The following is a 9,242-nucleotide window of genomic DNA, read 5'->3' as shown; positions in this document are numbered from 1 at the left end:
ATTCCTGTTGTTGAGCCTCGATCTTCACTGAGGGCCAGTCATCAACTGTTTAAGTGTTCAATTATCAATAAGCCAAAGTCTGTGGAAGGCCATAATGGCCCTGCTTTAAGTGGTTCGCTGCTCCCGCAGCTCACCATGCTGTCTCTGCCTCTGCCGCCATCTTGGATCTCCCGACTATCAGAATTTTTAAAGTCTAATCATTATAATTTAAAACAGCCAATCTTACTGAATTCAAGACTATCTAACAAAAATATTCTATCAGCCAGTCATTATCTAAATTCTGGTATGAAATCAATTTAAATATAATTGTTGTTGTTGTTATGTGTCGTCAAGTCACTTGTGACTTATAGCGACCCTATGTACAACAGCCCTGAAACCTGCTCTGTCCTGTGACACTTAACTGTCTTTGACTCACCTACCCTCATTACCACAGTCATTGTATCAATCCATTTTATCAACGGTCTCCCTCTTTCTCCATCCTTCCACCCTTCCTAGCATGAAGTCCCTCTCCGTGGACCAGTCCCTCCTTGCATATGCCCAGAGTGTGTCAGATGAGCCCTCAGAATTCTTGCCTCCAAGGAGCAACCTGGCTTCACCCTCTCTAAGACAAACCTGTTCTCCTGGCAGTTCATGGTTTATTCAACACTTTTATCTAGCACCACAACTCAAAAGCATCAATTATCTTTCTATCATCCCTAGCCATTGTCCAGCTCTCTAATGCATATCAAGCAATTGCAAAGACTATGGTACATATAAAAAAGTGGGTACATTCTAAATATGTTACATGTTTAAAAAAGTCACAAGACATTTTTGTTCTGTAATAAATAATGGCATTGGCAAACTGTGTTTCTCACTGGTAGTTTTCTTGAAATGAGCTATCAACTCTGCCCTTTTGTTCTTCTTAATGCCAGCAACAATAATTTTTGTTTCTGGGAAGTATTTCTTGGAATTCTCCAGATACTCCATCAGTGTATCTTCTACCCAAGGTGATACCTTTGTTCTTCAGTAAGAAAATCTAGGGCCTTGACCAATCTTCTGCCCAAATAAAGCATGCAGATTCAAGCCAGTTTTGTAGTTTTTCTCCCTTTTCAACGGTGTGGCACTGGGCACATTTCTGCACAAACTTTTTCCTTGCTTTTCTCAACATCACCCATTTTTAATTCACTCTGTAGTCTTGCACAACTCCACATTAAACACTTAGAAGCTGGAGTCCCGCTCTCTCTCAATCAGTTCTTGACAGCAAATTTAATATAAATTGTGTCTTTCGGCCAAGTGTCTTTGGCCAAATGATCTCCACCATGAGCAGCTTTATGAGAGACTGTGCTAGCATCGAAGAGCAAAAGAGGGTCAGAAACTCCCAGAGAGTTTTGAGCTGCCTCGTAACATTTTTGCTCTGGAGCTGAACCCACAGCTTTATACCATAGATGAGTTGGTGCATGTTGTTGTGTTTTTGGAAAATTTAATTAGCAAAACTAGGTGAAGCGAGCCTTTTTAGAGGCTGGCCTCCATGTCCCTGGAGGAGCCAAATTGGGACAGGGAACATGACTGCAGAGCTCCTTAGAGTCTAAGTGTTCCCTTCAACTACATTCAGGTCACAGCCTAGATAGCTCTCTTGGCTCTTAACTTAAAAAGCTCAGGTCTGGCTGGGAAACAGTTGTCAAGGGCCATGTTTTCTCCTCTCTTCAGATGCCTAACATGTGGGTAGCCTAGCCAACCACTAAAGTGAGACAGTGGAGAGGCCTGGCTAGACCCTGGAGCATGAGTCTAAGGTTGAGCCTGGCCTAACAGCCATCCTCAAACCCTTAGTTGAAGAAGTCTCCCTGGCTTTGTGAGTCTGAGACACACTAGAGTGTCAAGTAGTGAAGGGGCAAGCTTCAGAGCCAGAGAGCCAAAATTTAACTCTAGTTCGGCCTCTTACTAGCCAGGTGAGTTTCGGTCATAAACTTAGCTACCCCCTGGCCTGCTTTCCCACTTGTAGAATGGAGGTGTTACTGGCATCAGCCTCTTAGGGTTGCTCTGAGTTTTATATGAGACGATGTATGTGAAGTCATTGTGCTAAGGCTAGTCATTCTGGTAGCTAATAACCCTGATAGTGGTGCTTGTGATCGTGGTATCTGCTGTCTGGAGGAATGCTGTTGAGATGCAAGAGGGAGCGGTTTCAGTGCACACTTAGACCTTCTGTACAAGAATGCTAGTAGGAAAGGAGGCATGAATACATATAGCTGATAGAAATGTAAAGTGATGTAGTTGTTTGAGAAAGAGTCTGTCAGTGCCTCAATTAAATATACCTCTCTGCAGTTAGCAGTCCAGTTTTGCCAGCCCCATTTGTTGAAGAGGTTGTCGTTTCCCCATTTTATAGGTTTTCTTTCCTTGTCAAATATCAGTTGACAAGGGTCCATTTCTAAGTTCTCAATTCTGTTCCATTGGTTTATGTGCCTGTCATTGTACCAGTACCATGCTGTTTTGGTTACTACCACTGTAGAGTAGGTTTTGGTGTCAGGGATTGCTATGCCTCCCACTTCGTTTTTGCTTCTCAGAAATGCTTTGCTTATTCAAGGTCTCTTGCCTCTCTGAATAAACATAACATTTTCCCTTTCAGTCTCCTAGAAAAATGAATTTGGTTTCTGTATTGAAACTGTGTTGAACATGTAGATTGCTTTTAGTAGGATTGTCATTTTCACAATGTTGAGTCTTCCTATCCATAAACAGGAAACATTTTTTCCATTTATTTAGGTCTTTTATTGTGTCCCACAGAAATGTTCTGTAGTTTTCTTTGTACAGGTCTTTTGTTAGTCTCACTCCCAAGTATCTCAGTTTGTGGTTGGTGATTGTAAATGATACTGCTTTCTTAGTTTCCTTCTCTGAGTTCTCTTTGTTACTGTAGAGGAATCCCACTGATTTTTGGATATTGATCTTACATCCTTCCACTCTACTAAATTGGTCTGCTATTTCTAACAGTTGGGGGGTTTTTTGTTGAGTATTTGGGGTTTTCTGTGTACAATATCGTATCATCTGCATAGAGCAAGTTTAACCATCTCTGCCAATCGGGATGCCTTATATTTCCTTCTCTTATTGTATTGCCCTAGCAATCCAATATTTCCATTACAATACTGAATAGAAGAGAAGTGGCAGCAGTGGGTATCCTTGTCTAATCCCTGTTTACAAAGAAAATGCTTTTAGTGTTTCTTCATTGAGAATGAAACAGGATCCACATCTCACAGTATACATAAAAACGAACTAAGGTGCATCAGAGACCTCGGAATAAAGCCCCAAGCCTTAAAGTTCATAAGATAAAAACTGGGATGTCAAGAGACAAGCTAAAAAGGCCTAGTCTATGATATAAAGAGACTGCCAAATACAGTCAGAAGTGCACAATCTAAAGATAATAAAACTGATGAATGGAATCTTTTAAAAATTAAATCCCTGTGCACATCAGAAATTGGTTCCAACAGGGTGAAAAGAAAACCTAATGACTAGGAACAAACATTTCGCAAACACCATCTCACACAAGAGTTTCATAACAAAAATTTACAGAATAATACTGGACCTCCAGAAGAAAAAAGACCCAGTTACAAAATAAGCAAGAGATATGGAAAAACTTCACAGAGGAGAACATTTGGATGGACAGCAAACACATGAATAAATTATCAAAATCACTGGCAATATGAGAGATGCAAATCAAAACCACAATGAGAAACTATCTTACCCCAGCCACAGAGGCAAAGTTAACAGGGCAGCAAGTAATAAATGTAGAGAAAATGTGAAGAGATAGTAACACGGTTTTTTTTTATTTTATTTTATTATTTTGTGTGTGTGTACCATCATATTTGATCTGACAGGTACAGAAGAAGATTGTCCCTCCGTCTTCAGCTGAGGTAGATAGGAACTCTTGTACATTGTTGGTGGGATTGTAAAATGGTACAACGACTCAGGAATGCAGTTTGGCATTTCCTCAGAAAGCTGAACATGGAAATTTCCTATCACCAACCTATTCCATTGCTTGGAATATAACCTGAGAAAATTAGAACTGAGGCACAAACTGAGACTTGTACACCAGTGTTCATTCTCTATTGTAAGAACGCAGTAAACAGCCCAGGTGCACAAACACAATGGAATGGATTGAGAAATTACAGTACATTCTCACACAATCAAATACTATGCAGCACACAGGAGCAATGATTTTGTAAATTACTGCCTAACATGGGAGAGACTGGAGAGCATTATGCTAAGTGAACTCAGTCTCATAAAGATAAATACTGTGTAAGACCATTATTGTAGAATAAGAACTAAGATCCGGGGGGCGGGGGGACTTAATCATAGGGTCACACAGTTTGATGGGTGGAGGGAGAGGCAGGTAAAGGAAAGGGGAAAGATCCTGTGTGGAAAAACAATGTGTACGAACTTTGTAAGTAATGCCAGTATAAAATTTAAAAATAAAAAAAGCTCAGGAAAAAAAATTAATATGATCTGCCAGTTCTACTTTTAATGACACCTAATTTTCATTGAATCAAACCCTTCATTGTATGACTTTTCCTGTGAATAATAATGATAATGTGCTCTCCAGATTGTGATGTGAGAGTAATGTTGGTTGTGATGGTGAAGGTTATGTGTGAAATTCAGTAGGCCATTATTCTCAGTGGGTTAGCAGCTGTGCAATAATGTAATCTGGCAGTTATGTAAAGATGTCAAAAACCTCCTTTGCTGTCAAGGTGGAACTGACTCATTGCTGATCCTACAGTGGGTTCTCAGAAGCTGTAATATAAATTGCAAGGGAGGAGATTGTCCTTCTCTTGTGGAGTAGCTGGTGAATTTGAACAGCCTGCCTTTCGGTTGGCCCTATCCTGTGCCGTCCTCACCCTCTCCAGTAGGTCAAGGACTGCAGCCTTAAATGTAGATTGAAGGTCAACATCAAGAAAACAAAGATTCTCACCACTGGGCTGATTGGCAGCATTATTATAAGTGGTGAAGAGCTTGAGATTGTTAACACCTTTCGTTTGCTTGGTTCCACAATCAACGCTCTTGAAAGCCAGGAAATCAAAAGGTATATTGCATTGGGAAAATCTAATCTCAGGAACCTATCCAGAGTACTGAAAAGCAGTGATGTCAGTTTGGAGACTTAAGGTGCACCTGATCCAGGCCATGGTCTTAACAGTTATTTGCTACAAATCAGAAAGCTGGACAATGTCTAGGGATGATAGAAGGCGAATTGATGCCTTAGAGCTGTGGTTCTGGAGAAGAATACTGAATATACCATGGATTGCTAAGAGAACAAAAAGATTCTTCTTGGAGAGGGTGAAATCAGGCTGCTCCCTGGAGGCAATGATTCTGAAGCTCTGTCTGACATACTTTCAGCAAGTTGCAAGGAGGGTCATTATTCTTGGGAGGGTGGAGGGACAACGCAGGAGAGGAAGACTTTTGATGAGATGAACTGACTCAGTGACTGGGGTAATAGGAGTAGGTGTGTCAGAGACAATAAGTTTTGCTCAGGATAGAGTAGGGTTCAGTGCCGTTGTACATAGAGTTGCCATGAGTCTCAAAAGACTCAGTGACACATAACAATAGTATTGCTATAGTCACTGTGCTAATCTATCTTGTTGAGAGTCTTCCCCATACATGCTAAACCTCCAATTTTTCAAGCCCTACTTCAAGAACTGGCTTCTCCTAACAGTATGCCTGAAGTATGTGAGATGAAGCTTCACTGTCCTTGTTTCCAAGGGCTTTCTCCAAGACATACCTGTTTGTTCTTTTGACACCCATAGAATATTGAATACTCTTCCCCAATTCCACAGTTGAAAGGCATAGATTCTTCTTCTGTTTTCCTTAGTTATTGCAACTTTCATATGCCTAGCAGTTAATAAAAAAGACCTTGACTTAGATCAAGTACACCTTAGTCTTTAAACTGAGGTTCTTTCTCTCCAATGCTTTGGAAAGGTCCTTGGCAGCAAATCTTCCCCAATGTGAAATGTCTTTTGATTTCTTTACTGCTAGTACCAAGGGTGTTGATTGTGAATGAAAGTAAGATGAAGTCATTGAAAATGTTAATCTTTTCTCCATCTATAGTGATACTGGAGAAAGGCTACAACCCTGATGCACACCTTTCCTGACTTTAAACCATGCAGTATTCCCTTACTGTGTTCAAACAATAGCTCCTTGGTCTAATTGCCTAAGCATGATCAAGTGTTACGAGATTCCCATTCTTCTCAGTGTTATACATAATTTATTATGATCCACATAGTCAAATATCTTTATATAGTCAGTAAGTTTAAAAAAAGACATTCTTCTGGTATTCACTGCTTTTAGCCCAGATCCATCTGACATCAGCAGTGACATTGCTAGTGACACAGCCCCTTCTGAACCCAGCTTAAACTTCTAGCAGTTCTCTCTTATTGTACTGTTATAGCCTGTTTGGAATGATCTTCAGCAGCATTTTGCTTGTATGTCATACTAATGATCTTGTTTGATAATTTCCACATTCTGTTGCATCACCTTTCATGGGAATGGGAACAATAGAGGGATCTGTTCCAGTCAGTCACCCAAGTAGCTGTCCTCCAAATTTTATGGAATGCACTGGTGAGTACATCTGGGGCTGCATCTGTTAGTTGAAACTTGTCAGTTGGTATCAGTTTGATTCTTTGAGCCTTAATTTTTTTTTTGCCAGTGCTTTCAGTGTAGCTTCCAACTTCTTCCTTAATTGTCATTGGCTCTTGTTCATATTATACTTTCTAAATTTTTTTCATGTCACACAATTCTTTCTGAAAACATATGTGGGATTAGAATTGAAAGAAGACTCATCAACAACCTGCATTATGCAAATAACTCAAGCTGGTTTACTGAAAGTGAGGAGAACTTGAAATGCTTACTGCAGAAGATCAAAGACTGTATCTTTCAGTATGTATTGCATCTCACCATTAAGAGTATGAAAAGCCTCACCACTGGAACAGTGAGCATTATTTCAATAGATGGAGAAAAGATTGAAGTTGTCAGCGATTTCATCTTATTTGGGTATAATCAACACCATTGGTGCTAGCAGTCATGAGATTGGGAGATGCATTGTGTTGGGTAAGTCTGCTGTTAGGGGACCTCTCCAAATTATTAAGGAGCAATGATGTCATCCTGTCTCCATACCTTTTCAATCTATATGCAGAACAGATCATTCAGGAAGATGGGCTTTTTGAGGAGGAATGTGGCATCAGGATTAGAGGAAGAGTCATCAACAACCAACCTACATTATGCAGATAACACAACCTTGCTTTCAGAAAATGAGAAATACCTGAAGAACTTGCTGCACAAGGTCGAGGACTGTAGTCTTTAATATGGAGTGAAGCTCAGCATCAAGAAGACAACGATTCTCATCACTGGGCCATTTGGCGGCAACATGATAGATGTTCTCTGAGATTGAAATTGTTAACAATTACAGCTTGCTGAGCTCCACAGTCAACACTCTTGGCACCAGCAGTAAAGATAACAAAAGACAAATTGTATTGATAAAATCTGCTGTCAGGGACCTCTCCAAAGTACTGAGATGCAACACTGTCAGTCTAGAGCCTAAGATGTGCCTAATCCAGGCAGGCCATGGTCTACACAGTTACTTGTTATGCATCAGAGAGTTGAACAGTGACTAAGGATGCTAGAAGAATTGATGCCTTCGAGTTGGGGTGCTGGAGAAGAATCTTGAACATATCATGGACTGCCAAAAAGACAAATAGATCTGTCTTAGAGAGGGTAAAACCAAGTTTCTTCTTGGAGGCTAGAATTTTGAAGCTCCTTCTCACATACGTTGGGTACATGATTAGGAGGGACCAAGCCTTGGAAAAGGATCGTGTATAAAAGGGTGGAGGGATGCAGGACAGGAAGACCCTGATGAGATGGATTGATATAGTAACTGGGGCAATGCAGGTTGGTGTGTTGGAATCAGTGAGACTGGCTCAGAACAGGGCAGACTTCAGACCTGCTGTACATAGGGTAACTATGAGTCACAGGCAACTCGATAGCACATAACAACAGTGATGTCAGTTTGAAGACTAAGGTGCGCCTCATTCAGGCCATAGTCTTTCTAATCACTTACTGAGAGCTGTACAATGAATAAGGGTAACAGAAGAATAATTGATGCTTTTGAGTTGTGGTTTTAGAAAAGAACACTGAACATTCCATGAACTGCCAAAAGAAATGTATTGGAGAAGGTACAACAGAGTGCCCTTTGGAGGCAGAGATGGCAGATGTCTCATATACTTTGGGCCTGTTGCTAGGAGAGGCTATTCCTTGGAAAGGGACATCATGCTTGGAAAAGTGAAGGGTCAGCAAAAGAGAGGAAGACCTGTCACTTCTTGGCCTTTTGGCTAAGATCAAGTGTAAAAGAGAGGAAAACTCTTGGTGAGATGAATTTACATAGTGACTGCAGCAGTGAGTACAGACATGTCAGAGATGATGAAGATAACACAGGATAGAACAAGGTTTAGATCTGTTTGAGTCGTACTCAACTCGACAGCACCAGCAACATAGTGATTACCTATTGGCTCAGTGGTGAGGATTTTAATTGTCTTAGTGTTGAGATGCAATCCATACTGAAAGTTCTTTGATCTTCTGCATCAAACACTTCAAGTCCTTTTAAGTTTCAGCAAGCAAGCTTGAGTTTTCATAACACAGACTACTGACAAGTCTTTGTTGATGCCACCTGACTGAAAGAGATCCATATTTATTCTCAATCCTAAAAAAAGGTGATCCAACAGGATGTAGAAACTATCAAACAATATCATTAATATCACATGCAAGCAAAATTTTGCTGAAGATAGCTAGCTTGATCCAACAGAAAACTGCAAGAAAGAAATTCAAGCTGTGTTTCCAGGAAACTCTGGTATCAGGGATATCATTGTTGGTATCAGATGGCTCTTGGCAGAAAGCTTAGGATACCTGTCTGTTTCTGCTTTATTGACTATGCAAAGGCATTTGATTCTGTGGATTACAGCATATTATGGCTAACATTGAAAAGAATGGGAATCCCAGAACACTTAACTATGCTTACAGAAAATCTATACCTAGACCTGTTGCTTAGCAGAGCAGGGAACACTCCATGGTTTAAAATGAAGAAAAACATGCATTAGGATTGTATCCTTTTTCCATGACAATGCCAAACACTTTTTAGAAGAATTTAATGATCCAGGAGGTATCAAAAGAAGGTGGAAGGAATATACTGAGTCATTGTATCGAAAGGAATTGGCAGATACAGAAGAATTTAATGAAATAGC

General features: G+C 40.3%; 1 protein-coding gene and 1 pseudogene across 1 annotated transcript in view; one reads left to right on the top strand and one right to left on the bottom strand.

The window, feature by feature from the left end:
- The window catches only part of LOC102853881, an 84,778-nt pseudogene extending 83,624 nt beyond the window's left edge, over positions 1-1,154 (bottom strand).
- The window catches only part of MPRIP (myosin phosphatase Rho interacting protein), a 268,574-nt gene that overhangs the window by 192,399 nt on the left and 66,933 nt on the right, over positions 1-9,242 (top strand). The window lies entirely within an intron of this gene.

This window comes from Elephantulus edwardii, unplaced genomic scaffold (assembly GCF_000299155.1).
Source record: "Elephantulus edwardii isolate Elephantulus edwardi_28Jun2011 unplaced genomic scaffold, EleEdw1.0 scaffold00526, whole genome shotgun sequence".
Classification (NCBI taxonomy): Eukaryota; Metazoa; Chordata; class Mammalia; order Macroscelidea; family Macroscelididae; genus Elephantulus; species Elephantulus edwardii.
Note: the sequence above shows the minus strand (reverse complement) of the source record. Positions and strands in the feature narration are given on the sequence as shown.